The 19345-nt window shown below is 32.1% G+C and overlaps 1 protein-coding gene across 1 annotated transcript in view; it reads right to left on the bottom strand.

Annotated features, from left to right (window-relative positions):
* The window catches only part of LOC126820741 (delta-like protein 1), an 86316-nt gene extending 75539 nt beyond the window's left edge, over positions 1 to 10777 (bottom strand). Inside the window, exon 1 of the mRNA XM_050548841.2 lies at positions 10467 to 10777. The gene's annotated coding sequence lies outside the window, so the exon portion shown is untranslated. The remainder of the gene's footprint in view (positions 1 to 10466) is intronic.
* Positions 10778 to 19345: the final 8568 nt, after the last annotated feature.

Genomic DNA, 19345 nt, shown 5'->3' with positions numbered 1-19345 from the left:
GATCAAATACGACTGAATGCATTGTTTAAAGCAAATCTGCCCAGCCATCATTGAAGATAGCCATTTTAACTATTCAATTTATTGGTCGTTCAAGTAATTCAGGAGAAAAATACCTTACTTTCAATAATAATTAGAATCCTCAGAGTTATTTTGAATAATAATGGTGGGCATAGGCCATGCAGTGTGCTATGAGGGAAATTTTGCCAATGGTATACACAAGCTCTCATTTATTTTCCTCAAGGAAAGCCAGACTAGAAAATCTGGAGGAACTTTCTCAGCCAGCACCTGAATCAAACCTGGAGCCTTCTGGTTAGTTATCAAGTGCCATACTGAGCTACATTGGTTCCCAACTTATGGTGGAAAATGTATTGAATTGAAAGGATTTCACAATTTCTAGAGATCCAGAAGAAATACACCTACGGTAAATGATCATTTGAATTTAAGCGAACATTCCAGTAGAATTAGAATAACCATTTAGCATATTCAAATAGTAAAACAAGTTAATAAGGGTACTGTATTTCTACAAGATCATTGTTCTTAATTAGTTTAATAAAAATAACTTACCCTTAAATCAGATTTTCTGCTTGAATTAACTACAAGGGCTATAATAAATGATGTACACCGTGCTGCTCTTTATCTTAATTTTACATAACATGTGTCTATGATAGCATCAGAAATCAGGATGACTACCTAGTTTCTTAAGGTATCAATATGTATCAATTTTAGATTAAAGAGAACAGGTCGTCTTACCTGTATGTAATGCAATCAAGGTATATTTGACTAGAGGATTAATCCATCCATTCATATCACTGATCAAAGTCTAGATTAACAACTTCATGTATGTAATAATGATATAAGATTATACCTACAGCTACATGTACTATCATGCAACTTCCAACGGTCCACTGAGATTTGATTACATGTAACGCTTCTCTCACTAACAAGACATTTATTGTTCACAAAGTTTTCAAGAACTTAAATTCTACTCTAATCTCTATTTCATCCCTTGATTGATTCACCATTTACAATTTGTTTCTATACTTTATGAAATGTTTTATGAAAAAAGAAGAAGAAATGCTGAATATGCATGTCAGTATTTGCCATCAATTTTCAAGAACTCATTCCTAAGAAATTTTTAATAATTATTTTTTATTTCAAGGCATAATATTCCAGGGCAAACATTATATAATAGTATGAAAGCAGTATTTCAAACCATACATAATACAAAGTAGTCTTAATGTAGACAATCAGACCTTACACAATATAAAATAGTCTTAATACAGATTTTTCAGACCATACACAATATAAAGCAGTCTATATTAGACCATACATAATTCATAGTTTTAATGTTGAATTTCAGACTGCAAAATTTCTTCATGAACATTGAGACCATAATGGCATCTAACCTATTATTTGTTTCAATCATGTCTAGATTATTATCCACAAGAAAACTAGAATAAAAATTTAAATAAGGAAAATGATATTAGCATATTAAATAACATACAATCAGGATTACAACAGTGGCTGTACTCTGTATTATAGGAATTTGAAATTAGACTATCAGAATTGAATAAGCTTTGGACAATGGCAAAAATCTGTAAAATAGATATTCCAGTTAATATTTACAGCTGTAAAATTAAATTAAGGCTCATCATGCCGATGTTACTAAGAATATCCATTTTAACATTTAATTATACTATGGGAATTTGAATAAAATCTGTTTATTTAACATGCATATTGCATTCTTATTCAACAGTTACTGATTTTGTGTATTTTTGTCTTAGATTCTCTGATTTTTTAAACATTGAATAAAAGCTTGAGCCAGTCTCTTTATATGAAATTGAAAGGATTGCCACAATAATAACACTACAGGCAAATATACATATATTCATAATCTATGTTTTGAGAGGATGTGAGCAGCTCCTTTATAAAATATGAATCGTGTATGAAGGGTAAATATTGATGTCTTATCGTTACATATGTAGCAATATGATTTATATTGACTTAGTACGGCAGAAGGAACAAGGGTGCTCTTTTTATGTTGTCCCGTTAACAGATAGCCACTTTATGTACTACAATTGACATATACATCATAAAAACCATATTAAGCTTAAAGCTTAGGGTGTGGAGGGGGGTGAGTTTGTTTTCATTATAGAATAAAGTACATAGATTAATTCATACTTTTTCTAGGTTATAAAAATAGTTGATTGCGGGGATCTTACGATAGGAAGTCTCACCTTCACTAAGTGAGTGATTATTTGAATGCGAGGTATATAAAACTATAAATTTTGTCCTACAAACAGTCTCGTAAAAAAATTGTGGAGTCTGTGAATTGTTGGCGTATTAGTGCTAAAAGTAGTAGATGAAAGAAAGGTAAAGAGAATAAAAAGATATGGGGTTTACTAATCTTGATATTTCCCATGCTTTTAATACAAGTTATTTTAATGTCTATTTCGTTTTTACGCCATTAATCAATTATTTTAGTATTCAAATTGTAACTGATCGACTTTTATGATCCAAATGTTCGCTATTTTCAAGGGTATCAGTGTGCAAGTCTTGAATAAACTTAATGTTTGCATATAGCCAAAAGGACATAGTCATAACTTCCGACCTTGATTTAGCAAATTTTTGTATTTTCCACTTTTCCCAACTGCTTGATGGACTGCAACCAAATTTGTTAAGTATGTTGATGCTTGTCCACATTTGTTCAAATAAAGTTACTGGTATCCGAAGGGGCACTTTAAAGGACATGGTTACCCCTATTTGACTTTTTCTCCTAACCCAGATTAAACAACCAAATTGGTTATTTTGATTTGTTAAAAGTTGTTTAACTTGTTGATTAGACTGTTTTGGCATTTTTTTACTTCTTCTTCTCAAATAGAAATTGCTTATAGTTATTGTCCTTGGTCATTTTGTAGAATCTTGTGTTGAATTAATGCTCTAATAAAAAAAGTTATATTCTTTGTTCAGATAATTCTGACAAATAAGGCTATGCAGAATTTCCAATAAGTTGAAATATCAGACTTAAAGGTAGATTGCCAGTCTTGAACATTTCACAACTAGGTCATTGAGATATTATTTTTTTTTTAAAGATAATGATTATTAATTTGTTTGGTTTTTTTAGCATGAATAACACCCACCATTGAGGAGGCACTTTAGACTTGCAATTTTCTTCTTAGTTTACACGTATTCCTTGTTCATGCTTAATGAAGTAGTTTGAGTGAAGAAAAAGATGAAACTGTTTTTTGCTAAAATCATCTATCACACATAATCCAATATGAATATTGGCACACTTGTTTATGAGACAGAAAATGGTCATATTCATCAGTGTCAACGAATACATCGGAATATTGACATCGCATAAAATTATGACACAAATGACAGCCAAAGATCTTGTTAACGTAAAAAGTACATGACTATATGCCTCAAGGGGTGAGGGGGGACTTTCCCTGCGGCCTTCAGAAGGTGCCAGCAATAATCAGAATACTTAATGTAATGATAGATTTTGACAGAGAGGATATGAAATGTCATATATATATTGTATGATTTTGATTGATACTGGACATGGTTTCATGTGTCATTGTTTTATATCTTGTAAAGGCAGTGATTAAGATAACATTAAGAAAAATTTAATTACAATAAATTATCATTAAGAAAAGTACAATTTTACATAGATGGTTTGTCATCCTATATTATTTTTAATACTTCTACAAGCTGTACAGGCTGTACAGTTCACTTTTGTGATTATTGAAATTTGGCAACTACTTGAAATGAAAAAGTCCATCTAAATGCAGGATTGCGCAACATTTGCTTAAAAAGATGCAGCTCAGATTTTTAAAACCAAATGTAAAACTGATCAAGACAACAAAGCCGATTATATGTTTGATTGCCTGGTATCCCACATTTTCTAAGAGCTTGTGTCCCACTTGCATTAAAATGGCTTGAATTTATGTAGCAATATTATTTACTATCAAAAAAGGTAATCTAAATAGTTTTCAGTATCACTATTTAAAAGGGAGTGATGATACTAAATGAAGAAATTAATTGTGCACCAGAAATAGCTGAACAAATCAAAAGCTGTCCTTAAAACTGACAACATCAATTATTTTTTGTGTTTTTTTTTTTAAAAAAAAAGACAGTAGAATGTAAATAAATTTGTTTCTTAAGGTCATCATCACAAGTTTAAGTTGTATAAGAAATTCCCTGGATCAACTCATCAACCAATAGGTAATTGAGTTACTCGTGATTGAATTCTTCAGGGGTCTTGAAATGACTACTTTAGCCACATACACTCATTTGGTAGGTTTTCTTTGTTTCAGTCAAATTTGTCATGAGATATTTGTATTAATCTGCCTATTGGAAGGTGTGTTATAGTGGAAATGAAATGAAATGAAATGGGGTTTAACGTCCTACTGATTTGCTCCTATGCTGGGCTAATGAAGACAGGCATACGCCATACAGTGTGCTATGAGGGAAATTTTGCCCGGGCAGCGGCACTATCGCCTACTCTTATATTGAATTCCAACTGCCAAGGGATCTTTTACGTGCATTCCAAATTATACACGGGACCTCGGTTTTTCGTCTCATCCGAAGGACTAGACAGCTGTCCTTGTCAGGCCCTCCGTCCTGCATCACTGACAAGGAGGAACCACGGCGGAAAATCTGGATGAACTTTCTCGGCCAATGCAGGGATCGAACACGCGACCTCCAGGCTAGCGAGCCAGCGTCTTACCCACTTAGCTATGTGATCCCCATGTTATAGTCGAATGTAGACCACATTAAAATTCTGTCAACAAGTGTTCTTCATAATGTTTTATTCAAATTTTGTAAATGTGAACACAAACAAGATAGAATTTCAATTGATCTGCTATAATATGATATATAATGAATGGATGTAGATAGATAAATATGCTAATGGGATGGTGATTAGAAATGATAGATATGTATAGAGTAGGTAATTGACGAACATTGACATATTACTGACACTCTATCAATCATAATATTATCAGTTATTACTTATATCATAAAGTTTATTATACAAATAGACATTGAAATAACATGTTGCGTTTTAACAAGAGGATTTAAGCTGTCGATATTTAGATAAGGTACTTAGAAATCAAAGCATAATTCTGATAATTTTCTCCTTAAGAAATTCATTTTTTTCAAATTTCAACTTTTTAAACAAAGCAATATCTCTATTTATCTTGATTTCTTTCACATGACCTAAATATTTGAACGATCATTTGTAGTAAATTTTGTTGTACATATATTTACTCTTACCCCCAAAGTAAAATCTCTCATGAATAAAATCGTGATTATAGTTATATGTTAAGTATGAGGCTCTTTGCTTGCCGGTCGTCCTGTTCAGGATAAAGAAAACTTGCTTATTGTGCTTTGTGTTGAATTGTGTTGTAGGAATATAATAAAAGATCTTGTCAGAATGACATTATAGTAAGTTAATATGACATGGTGTCATCCTGCTCCTTTATCTGTCCATAAGCACATTGTTTGATTGTGATGGCGACAACCCCCGCTGTACATCTATTTTTCAGCCAACAAATTAAGTCAATCATATATTTCATCCACCATCAACCACAGTAAAATGTGCAAATGACCAAATATATGCAACCAAGTGTAGCTTTTGAAACTTCATATTAAATTGGATATTTGTAAAATTTACATTGAACTTTGAATGTGGCAGAATTCATTATACATGAACATTGTTAAATGTAGAAACATTAATATAACACACCCAGTTGTTGTAATCAACAGTATACAGAAAATGTGTAATTACAATATACAGATGTAACAATCAGTGTGTGATATTCTACTAGTTGTCTACTGCAGATTCTAATATATTGATATATAATCTAGAATCCACAATTGATGTGTGATTTAGGCTACAGTATATAACTGATTTACAATATGCAGCTGATGTGTGATTGGCAATACACAACTGATTTACAATACACAACTGATGTGGATTTGAAATACACAATTTAACTGATGTGTGATTTGCAATACACAACTGATGTGGATTTGCAATACACAACTGATGTGTAATTTACAATACACAACTGATGTGGATTTGCAATACACAACTGATGTGTAATTTACAATACACAACTGATGTGGATTTGCAATACACAACTGATGTGTGATTTGCAATACACAACTGATGTGGATTTGCAATACACAACTGATGTTGATTTGCAATACACAACTGATGTGTGATTTGAAATACACAACACATCTGCTGTGTACTTTGCAAATGTACAAATGATGTGTGATTACAGTACACCACTGATGTCTTATTACCACAATCAATGTGTAATCTACACTACAATTAATGTTGTATAGTCTACAATAAACTGCCAATGTGAATCCTACAAATATATGTTATTATAATGCACAATAAAAATGTAATCTACCATACAAGTCCAGCATTTAATTACAATACACAACTATAGTGTCTTAATATAAAATATAGAGCAAAGATCTTGATATGTTCATTTCACAATTAAGCTGTTACATATTCATTTACAATAGACTGGCAAGTTGTTTGCGGTAGAGCTTGTTAAAAGTTTTGTGATCAGTCGATTGTGTATTCTCATATGTTAGCAGTTGACTGAAAAAATGTGTAAATGGTGGAAAAAATGGTGGAAAAATAAATATTCCACATCAACACAACTAAAATAAACCACAGTTGACTTGCCGTACATTTGGTAAAAATGTCTGGGTTTTTTTACTTTTTGGGGCTGTTATTAAACAAATCAGTTCATGTAATGATTGATAAATATCAACTCATTTGCATAATTGATTACTCGACAAGATGATTCAACTTGTGTTTATGTCAATATGGTAAGACAATATTTACTTCTAGTATCTAAATAAACAGTTTGGCCTAACAATATATCCTCATGGTTACCTAGTAAACACATCAAAATAACACAAAAACATAACAATAACACACTTCTTCATACTCCATTTGTCTCAAGAAGATTTTCTTGTTTTACAATTTCAAATTTGTGAAGCAACATGTTGGTCGATCAGCATTTTTATTTTTAAATCTCTGAACTATTATGTGAAAATCGATATGGAAATTTTAAATGCAGGATGTTTGAGAGAAAAAAAAAATCTTAGTAGAGTTTTTACATGATTTGAAAAATTGCATTTACATAAATCAGTTCAGTAAAAGTCTCGGTAAGAAAAAATAACTCAAAATTGTTTTTTTGTTGATTCTGTCTGAATCCATTATTGTCAGCCGTAACAGTTAACTTGATGACAAGTACATTATTTTAGATAACTAGACCAAAAGAGAGTTTAATTCAGACAGAACAAAAGTGTTTAAAATTCTCTTAATCATTTGTTTTGGCATATTTGAGAAAATTAGTTATCTTCTGGTACTCCTAAAATTATCATAGAACTAATCTTCTTCACTCACTTACCCTTCTGATCTACTTCCGCTCCTTTTATAAGTAAAGTATGGTAGCAAATAGTAAGTTCAGGAGAACCCCACTACATGCAAAACAAAACTGACAAGACTAACCTGCAGACAAGACAAGCCACACAGAAATTGCAAGAAGTGAACAACAAATATATTAGGTTAATGAACCCGCGGGCCAGCCGTAAGCATCCACTGCGCTGAACTTGGGCCTGTAATGATGTAGGCGTCACTCATATTGGGGAAAAAATAGAAAGCTGTATTGTCTCCTAAAAGGCAATTATTTGCCAGTGAATGTCGTGAGTTAAAACGTTAAAAATTTAAAAATAACAATGCGATAATCCGGTTAGAATCTTGGAAAATGCTGAAAAATAATAATGTGTACTTTAGTTACTATATTAAAGGCACACTAATCTAAACAAATACAGCTAGACTCTCTGACCACACAATTAAAAATAATCTTATCTAAAAGCTTATTGGTCAAAATCTTATCTACAATCCTAATTGAAAGTTCCCATTACTTTCTATTGATTACATACTGCCATCTTTTCCCCTTAGATCATTAGGCAACACCTAAATGATAACTTTTCCCCTTAGATCATTAGGCAACACCTAAATGATAACTTTTCCCCTTAGATCATTAGGCAACACCTAAATGATAACTTTTCCCCTTAGATCATTAGGCAACACCTAAATGATAACTCATTTCCATCCACGATGAGTCGGTTGGATTATTTTCTATAGAACAAATTTCAGTCTTTATTTTTTTTTATAAATATGGAGAAAGTTGTTATTGCCATTCTGGCACATTGCATCCTTAATGCTTTGAAATGATTCTGCCTTGAACAGATTGTTAGTTGTGTGAACTTTTCAAGTCAAGCAAAAGTGGTATTAGGATTTCTAAAAATATGCATACCCTGTCTTATGCATGATCTATTTCACAAATTATACATAATTGGAGGAATGATATGCCTGCCTCAAACTGCAACACAAGTCATTATTAATTTCTGCTTAGCTGGTCTTTATAAATGGGGTGAATGTTATATAATTTGTACAAGTAAACAGACAGGTGAAAGCAAGGATTTTATTCACAAGTCAATCGCACATTAATTATTCTCACAAATTAATGGGAATTAAAGCTTGCTATGATCATTGGAAGAGAACCAGTATTCAGAATTACACTTGCATTAGGAATTATTTTGGTACCCATAGCAGTGTTACATATTTCTTCTATTTTGTTATTCATTCATTCATGTACATGTATTAAGATATTCCAACAGACCTGTGTGCAACCCAAAATGACATATCCGGATACCGGTTCCTTAAATTCAAGTAACATTACCATAAATAGTACCTTTTTGGTGGTTACATTATCAATTCATTCAAAGTCTCACTCCAGTTAGCTGTAAGTAGTGATCGGTGTTGTTTACAAGGCAAGGTATGCTTACTTTTTAGAATACTAGATACCACTTCTCAATTGAGTTAACATAGCTAACATAATTGTAAATTTTCTGTAAAATTTAATTAATCAACAAATTTGTATGCATTAAACCTATTTAAATTGAATTCCTTTCAATCTGAGTGTTGATAACCAATTTCCATAACTGGCATGATTGTATCCAGAACAATATGCCATTGTTCCCATAATAAATTGTCTTGAATGTCTTTTAATATGGGGAATGGTTTTCTCCTTGTCAGTAGTTCAGGACAGAAGGCCAGGCAAGGACTGTCTAGTCGTATGGATGGTGCAAAAAACGAGGTACAGTGTAGACATTGGTATACACTTAAATATACATTATGGGAGATTCGATAAGGAGTTGGCAGTTCTCACTATAATAGTTAAAAACTAGATAATGGAAAGGCAATTTGCTGAAAATTTCATTCAATTGATCCACTATGAACCGAGAACTAAGCGGTTGAAATTTCCGGCTAGCCTTGATCATCATTACTAAAGTCAGTACGATAAACCGTATAGTCTTGATTATCCATTTAATCGTTTAATCGTGAAGGAAAGGTATGCAGTAAATCGATGCCATCTAGAGTTGATTATGGTCTGGGTAGGTAATTTAATGTCTAATTAATAATTTAGATAACTTTCAGACCTAAAGAAAGACCTGCAATAGACAGATTTAGCTCTTACATAATGTATGTTTAAAAGAACCATTGATAGAAATCAAAATAAGAGTCCATGCAAAATTTCCCACATTGCACACTGTATGGTGTATGCCCATCTTCATTAGCCCTGTCGTTTCAGAAAAGTAGAATGTTAAGCCCCATTTCATTTTGATTCTTTTAATATGGTAACATAAAAAGTTAGCCCCAGCCTACTCTCTGATTATTCAACCTTTGTTAATTCAGAATACTGTCTGATTGATGTAGGCATTATGTTTTGAATTTAAATGCTAATATACAACTTTCCAAATATTAATCAACTACTATTGACAACTTTAAGATTTCTTTATCCAATTTCTTCTTCAATAGCTAATAAAATTTATATGAGCTATTGTGCCCTTCAGTTCCAATATTATCAGTATCTAAATACAATTGTCCAATTAGTTTAACAAATAATTACATTAATAATTAACATATTCAATGCAATTTCTAATTATTAATTCATTAAATTACACCCAAAATTTATAAATGAAATATATTTAATTTGAAAAATGCATGCAAGACTGAAACCTTTTAAACAAAAATAAATTCCTCACATGGTATTACATTGATTAAATAAAAGATCAAAGATTTTTTTTAAAGTTTGTGTAATGGTTTTCATTAAAATGTCTTAATTAAATATGAAAAGTTTTGTGCATGTATTTATATGTAAGAGTAGAGGTAAGAAGGAATGTGTGTATGTTATTGTTAGTCCTGTATTTGTTGACTGTCTGCTCGAACCTTTGTTTACATTTGATCATTGTTTGTGCATGGAAAATAAATTTTCAAAAAAAAGAATGTACATCCAGGAATACATTAACAATATCCAATTGAGAAAAAAGAGAGATTTCTATAGATAAAATTGACCTACCTATTAAATGGTACTAGTTAATCCTATTGTATGCTCATGTTCAGTATTCAGGCATTTAGTTTACACCCTAGCTGAAAATCCCCCACGTGCCTTCCGATCAGCATTTCTGGTGGGATGCGTTATTAGTCGCACACAGGACAAGTCACTTCTCTTCTTTAATGTGACAGGTAACAACCATTTTCAGCAGCAAACCAGGTATATTAAGGTATTTCATAATAAAGGTAAAAGTATATTGCGTGAAGATTTTATATATATATCAAATTTCTCCCTAGATAACTCTCTGTTTGGATATTAAATGAATATACTCTTTCGTGACCTGTCACTAAGACTGTATCGGATGGTTAAAAATAGCTGTCTTCTCTCTAGCGTGGGAAAGTGACACACCAAATATTGATAGTTGAATTAGAACACAACCAATCATCAGGCTCCTTGTTTTTGCTTCTAGAGGTTTCAGGTTAAAATCAGGGTTCTATTGCCATCAGATTCTTACCCCCAGGGACCTGCGTTTGTTTACTTTTTACCTTTTCAAGAGTATATGATATTTTTGTGTTTATTATAGAGTACAACTCCTTATTGTTATCCCCCTGAAAAGGCTTAAGTAGTCATATAAATTTAATCAACTGTGTATTTAGTTATCTGTCACCTTTAAGGCCAATGCAGAAAAATTATTTGATTCACAAAGGATTAAAGGTGTGATTTCAATTGCTTTATGATTCATTGTTAAAACCTTACAAGTTTTGATAGAAAAGTTAAATTCCAGACAGTGTTTGCCCAGACCAGTTCAACCAGTGCTTAAACATGATTTTTATATTGAGGGATGCAAAGAGACTTCTGACGTAAAATTTGCTCAAAATGAGTGGGACACAAAATGTTGGAGTCAAGTGATTGGTTGGAATCTGTATAAATTAATCGTACTTATCAATAAACTACATTTACTATGTTCCCTTGAAATGACATTTCATCCCACAAGGATTATGGTTCAGTAGCATAGCCTCCATTGCCAAAAGATGCTTTAGGTGCCCCCACATGGGTAATCATAATATTATTGATAAATTAGACTAAAATTGGTTAAATTGCATAATAAAGGAAGAAAAAGCAGTATAGAGAAGTATATTTAATAATTGTACAGAATAATGAGCAGTATTTTAATATTGTTACTTATATTTGAGTAGAAATATATGCCTAAAAAAAGGGAGGGCATAATTATTAATGGATATCATAAGCCAGAGCTATATAGCCTTCAATAATAACGACAACATTTTTAAAATCAAGCCTCTGTCAGCATGTGTATAAAATTTAAAATTATCACGGTAAACGCTATATTAAAACTGTTTTTTTGACCTAATTCCAACCAATGTCACGTGTCATTGGAGATTCATCATTGGGGATTCTGTCCCTATTATTAATGACTGTTTCTCAGTGTATTTTGGTTTTATCAGGGGATTATTATTCAATGAAGATTTAAATTTACATAATAACTAGTCAGTGAATCCATCAATGTATGATCCAGTTATTATTTTAATATCTACCGGTACCTGGAATTCATACAGAGCGTTGATGACGCGTGATTCACAAACTATCCCGAGACCATCTTCATTTGCCACCTGGCTTATCACAATGGCAGCTTCTATTATGAATAATCAGCAAGCTAGTTTTGTTTTTTTACCGCATTATCAAAATTACCGTTGCATGTGCTAATTACTCGGATTATGAACCACATGGCTGATTCTCACTTAAGGTATGATTGTTGTTGTAGCCATCAAACAAGTTTATTGACTTCTTAATTAACAACTAATAATTAACCTGTTGTAATTTAGCCGAAAGTAGATTGATTTATGATACCATAGTGGCTGATTCATTGTTTTACCAATCAGCAAGATTAAACACCAGTCGGCCAAAGTTGACAAAAACGAGCTGATTAAAAAATAGTGGTTGACAGCTCAGTAGTCTAATTGCTAAGTTTGTTTATAGTGATAACGATAATGTAATTTCCTTGTTTGCTGAGATTAGCATCCATGTTTTTCCTTGTTTTTTTCGTGACGTCTGCTTTTTCACTTTCATAAAAATTGAATCTGGTGATTTGCAAACGAGATATATAAGATTACATCCACAAAGCACAGCATACAAAGTTTACAGTTTTAACAAAATTTGATCTTAAGATAACTTAAGGAAATAAGTGGACCAGTAAACATTTACAAAGAATACTTTTATTTTCCTTGAACAAGACACCTGTCCTCAGATGACCATGTCAAGGTCACTCATTGACTGTAATCCTTAAGTAGCCTTGATCAACTGACCATACCTCTTTGTGTGTGTTTTATTTTACAAGAGGTTTAGATAGGGGAGGGGTAACATCTATTCGGTGCAAACTAGGTCATTTCTGAACTAACATATGGTAGGCTACAATTTTATTTCAATATTTTGGGGTGTTTAGCAGTGGGAGGAAACTGGAGGACATTTAGAAAAACCCAAGTTTGTCCAGACCTTATGACAGACCTTATGATCTAAACCAAATGTGTTGAAGCACTGGACTCTTCAACCCTCTGTGGGCTTTGGGCAATGATATGGAATGAGTAACAGATATCAGTTCAGCATTTTATTGTTTGGCATTGGAAAGTAGGAATAAAAATCATTCTAAATTCCTCAAGGAAACACATTAATAGCAGTAAATCTGGCTAAGAATTCCACGGTCAGTTGTCAGTTTTGTATGTCAGAAAATTCAAAGTATATTACAATTTAAGATTTTAAAAAAGCATAATATTCTTGATATTAATGTGTTTTGTAAAAATAAAGGGAAATCATTATCTAAGAGGGGCCAAATTTTAGTCTTCTGCTATAACATTAGAAATACGATATTTCATACGTTTCAGATATCTCTTCAAGTGCATATGAGCATAGACCTTATATTATAAGATCCATGATATGAGACACAATTAAAGGGTTTATTTTTCCTCCTTATTTTGTTTTCTGATAAGATATTTTCCCACGCATACAGTGACTTGTTAAATGGTTTTATATTGACAATACGTAATATAAATGGTGAAGAGATTAGAAGTAGTGAAGTACTGTTTTATACAGTTGTTTCAACAAAGATTAATATATATCAATATGTCAAGAGTTCCTGTATATCCAAGTTATTTCAGCTAATGATATTAATGATATGATTAGGCTTCAACAAAACAAGGTCTGGATCGGAGATTTCTCATGGATTATTGGTCAACATATACATCATGACAAAGATTAATATGAACAAGTTACAACATTCTTTTGGCGTGTAGAATCAACTTGGGGAACCTTGCGGAGCTCCCCTATGAAAGTAGCAGTTGTTGATATGGATTGTGGGTATATCCCATATCTTACAAGGATATAAGTTTGCAAGAAAATAGATTCTATTAACTCTTAACTGACCCAAGGCGACTTTTGTCGACACCTATAACGTTACCGTTAAGTACCCACGGCGACTTTTGTCGACAAAACCAGTTAGCCGAATGCAACGTTCCTAGCGTAATGAGAGTTATTTCCCTTATGAACAGACGACTTTATCTCATTTATTTACTTCCTGTTTGACATTTTGACAGTTAAAAATCTTACTGTTTCTCCTTGAAAAATTATAATAAAACGGTGATATGTCTAGACCTATTCGGCAACGTTCACCTAATGACGGATTACCATCCTTATTGAATGACAGTGATTCAGATTTTATCTGTAGTGTAGATTTTTTACAGTTTTGCGTTAGGCCTAGAACGTGATAGAAGTAGGCTTAGTTAATCAACAAATTTCTATTACGGTACTTAAATAAGCTTAAATTTTGAGATTCATGATTAATAATTTTTAGTTCACAACAGCCGAACAAAAAAAAAAAATAGAAATAACCATTATATACATGGATTTTGCATGAAATGTCTAAATTAATTTTTTGTATAAATTTATATTTATGAAAATGGCATTAAATTTAGATTATTTCATCCATTTACATTAAGGGTCTATCTACAGTTGTTTATTAATGATATGACTTTAAAATGCATATCTATATTTCAATACTATTGACCATTATGACGTGGGTTTTTATGACGTTATGACGTCAAACCTCTGGGTCGTTTAAGAGTTAATTTGTTTGATTAAACCGGTTTACCTTCTATTGCTGGCATGATTCTTGCTTCAAATATTATATAAATTATTATTTGGACATTTATGCACATGACAAGCCCATAATCAACTCTCTAGATTATTGGATGGCTTAGATATAAAGTGGATTAAACAATGCCAGGCATATCTCTGTTACACTAAGATAGGACTGGAGACTGCTGATGAAAGGGTTGACAATCAAAACTTCATTGATTATTATGAAATGGTACTTGACAATCAACAATATGAATAATGGTGGACACTAGTCTGAACTTCAAACATCACTCATAATAAAGAAATTTGACTTAAATTTTTAATATATTAATTTTTCATTATCTATCTTTTAACTGTTATAGTGAGATCGGCAGGCCCTTTATCTAAATCTTGCATAATGCATCTTTAATATCCATCAACGAACTTATGCTAGCTTTACGATCACTAGTCATTTTAATGCAGATCAACTTTGTCTTGTGAATGGCTTTCAAGAAACCTGGTAACTAGAGAAAGTATAAAAGATTAAAATAATGCATCAGCACATTTATAATTTACATCCTTTCTTCAGAGAAATATATAACCATCTTGAAAATTAATGTTATTTTGCAGATAGATATTGTTATGCATCCCAATGTGAAATGTTTGTTGTAACTTCCATACTCATGCTTGTACATGAATAAACTGTTATTATTATTATTATTATTATTATAATTACAGTCAAAAGTTTAAGATCTGAGTCATCAACACAATTTTGATTCATCAAAATTAAGATTTGGCTCTAATTGTCCGTGTAAATCTAGCTTATGACTGACTCATTCAAATCCTATAAAATAACATGTTGTCACATATCTTGAGGAAATATATTGTTGACAAAATATTATAGTTATAACTTTTTTTATGAGAAAATCATTTAATACTATCAGAAATAACCAATAATGCAACACGAAACTCAAATTAACCTTCCACCATATTGGAAATATCAACAAAGATCAGCTCATTCCAGATGGTTGCAAGAATTTCAATAGTTTCCATATTGTCATATGAAGTGAAGCATATGGGTTTTGATAATGAAAATATTAGAATTGTCTGTCCTTGAGTGTATTGTGACAGATTTATACAATAATAAAAGAATAGACAGGATATTTAAGATCTAATATTACAACATTCTCTTATGAGTTAAAATACAAATGTCAATCAGACTCTGGTCCCCTGCAATGTCTGATTTGTGGGTTTTTTTTAGGATTGAAGACAAAATTTCAATCCATATTTTTAACTTATGTTTATTACCATCTTTACTATATGGCATGAGTTAAATACATAAGATTTGTATGAGATTTTAACTGGGATGTCCTGTGACCATGAGTTATTTTTTAATGTTGGTTCTACATATATTATAGTACAATGAAATTACTACTGAGTATATCCCCTTACCCTTTAACTTTGGATTCAAAATATTCAATTATTTGTAGACATGACACTAAGTTTCCAAAATTACCTCAATTACTAGACACTTAGACTGGTCTCCAGTTAGAATAGGGGCATTGACAGTTCTCATCAGCCTTTGGCCCATGGCCAATTGTAATATCATTTATATTATCAAGAATATCTACAAAGCAAATGATGACTTAAGAAAATGATTAAATCAGACCCACAACTGAAGTAATTCCTGTTAATATAAGAGAATGTAGTGTACCTAAAGATCCATTTTATGAAATGAAATGGGGTTTAACACCCTATTGTGATGCACCGCCTGGGCTAATGAAGACAGGCATACACAGTGTGTTATGAGGGAAATGTTGCCTGGGCAGCACCACTTACTCTTATATTAAATCCAAATGTCAAGGGTTCTTTTACGTGCGCACCAATGTGCAAACGGACCTCAGTTTCACATCCCATCCAAACAGCTATACGTTGTCCCTTGCCAGGAACTTTCTCAGTTAACACCAGGATTGAACATGGAACCTCCAGGTTAGCAAGCTGTCTTAATTAGTTACTGAGCCACTGCGGCTCCCTCCATTATACAGAATGATTGCAATACCTTAACCGTATAAGGCTACCATATATTTAACATGAAGTGGCAACTAATGTATTGTTCACTAAGACAATTACCACACTTAAACAAACAAATAAACAAACAACCTCTGAAACAAACAACCCAACAAATAAATCATTATTTTACCTCAACATTAGCTCAGAGTTACATCCCTTTGAAAATATATCAAAAGTGTTGTATGATAACTATATTTTTGACCACTTCTTGAATAGTTATATATAGTTATTAATATTTTTTATGATGACATCTACAAAATTATCATACTTGTTAGGGAAAAGAAAATGTTTCACAATAAAGTATTCTGACTATAATTCAAAACCTCTAAATACTAATTAATTGTTATTAGACAAGTAATAAAAGTATTTCAGGATTACCTGTTTTCCATACTGTAACAGTTAAGTTTCACACATCATTGAATTTATATTTAATTCAAGCTTAAATATCTGGAAAAAAATAATTATTTCAGTAAAATAAAAAGCATCGTGTGGTAGTGAAAGGATGCACTCACCAGACCTCATGGGACCAGGGGTGGATCGGGCGATCAGGTGATCGCCCAAAAGGCGAAAAATGAAAAAAATAATTTTGTCCAATTCGTCTAAAAAATCCTTTTCTGCTGAACATTATATGGGCTGGGTACCAATGTGTCTCGTGGCCTTCCATCCCAGGAGGAATCAACTAGCGCTCCCAGCAACAAAAATGGGACATTTTTCAATGAAAATATTCCTACTTATTCAATATTCCTAACTGGTTAATCAAATGGTCAAAATTTTCTCAACTAGTCCCAATTTTTAACCAGTTAAATACTCTTGACGATACAATGATAATACGTTAATTAATAATATGACGATATGATAATTTCACAGGTTGATGGTTGTAAATTACTTGCAGGTCGGAGTTTTGGCCAAAATTAATCAATTTATGAGATATATTATTTGACAGAGATTATAATCAGATATGCCACCAAATTGCATATTTGGGGTTCATTTTTCAAAGTTTTCAGGAGAGGAGAGCTCTCGGAGTTTGGGTAAAATTAATCAATTTATGAGATATGTTATTTGACAGAGATTATAATCAGATATGTCACCAAATCGCATATTTGGGGTTCATTTTTCAAAGTTTTCAGGAGGGGAGAGCCCTCGAACTCCCCTGTCCGTGCTCCGCGGTCAGTAAAAGGGGCCGCTCCGACATGGGAGCCCCGGCCGGTTCCCGGCCCCAATCCGCCCCTGCATGGGACATTCCATTAATTGCACCGGTGAGAGGTTATTTGTCACTCAAAACCAAATTTTATTTAAATAGGCTTCTTCTTTTTGGCCAACCATTAAATTTCTCAACGGGCTTAATAATATAAACTGGTGTTCATTTCAATTGTTCCGCCCATTAGGGGCAGACATGGAAACCTCGACAAAGCAATTTAGAGATTTATACCATCGGTAGGTATTCAAACTAATGTTAAAAGGTATGTATTTTGGTGATTATTTATGTGCATTCAAATGAAGTTGATCAGCCTCATAGGTACAGGAGAGGCCTAATAGGGATATAAACAGACATTTAGCCATGGACTCTTCTTACAGTTAGTGTATGTTTAATTGCCTGGCAACCCTGGTTCTATCATTTAAGGATTATACCAAGAATATTAACAGCAAAAAATTTATTTGCTGTTTTGTGTTATCCTTTAATCTTTACAACATGTTTATAACATGGTATTGATCATGTATTCCAACTATCACAGGTTTTCTTCATTTTAAACATTTTCTTTATTAAAGAAATAAACTTGATGGGAATCTACAATTTTATCTTTCATTTTATTTTTGTCTTTGAGGTATAAAATTACATCATTCTTCACACACAATGACTAATAGCTAGTCTTTGATATTTCAGATCAAAAAAATAAATACTAAATCATGGTGGAGGATACTAAAAGGTTATGTTATATAGTTTGAACTGGTTAATATGATAAATGTTAAGATATATTTAGTAACATAATAGATTGTGGTTCCACCTAGTGTTAAAATGTGAAACTAGTCTAAATAATTAGCTTTGTTTATTTATCATACAAGAATTGATGACTGATTTGTTTTGTTTTTTTGGGTTTTTTTTTTTTTTTTGCTTGCTCTGGGTCAAGAGCTAGATCGTATTGTTAGCATTTTCAGTAGTGGCACCAAGATATTTTAGTACAGGGTGTGAGACAACAATTGGACGAATGGGAGGCCTCTGGCAGATTTTTTTTAAAAAAAACTTTCCTACCAAAATATACGGTCTAGATAAAGAACACAATCAACAGACACTGCAGTTTTGTAAGTTGTATGGCTAGCTTCTAATTCAAAGTATGTATACATTAATTTTTTAATGATTAAAGTCTGTCGAAATTAAAGTATCCAGTAGCACCACTGTCAGGGAAAAATTCTCCTCATAGCACTCTGCATATGGCATTTGTCTATCTTCATTAGTTGGGTTGGTGCAGAAAAGTTAAACCAGATTTCATTTCCAAAGAGCAAGCATACTAAGAAGAGATATAAAATAGTTTTGTTAATCCCATTAGAAGAAGATAATCCTATAAAGGAACAGAATGTCATTTTTGGTGTGTTTTGATTTAGGAATGCACATAAACATTTGGTTTACATGTAGAAGTGAAGGAACAGAACAAAAAAAGGACAAATATTTAAATTTAAATCCAAATTGATAGTATAACTAAAGGGAGATAAATCAG

The sequence above is a fragment of the Patella vulgata genome, chromosome 5 (assembly GCF_932274485.2).
Source record: "Patella vulgata chromosome 5, xgPatVulg1.2, whole genome shotgun sequence".
NCBI lineage: Eukaryota > Metazoa > Mollusca > Gastropoda > Patellidae > Patella > Patella vulgata.
This window is presented reverse-complemented; position numbering and strand designations above follow the sequence as displayed.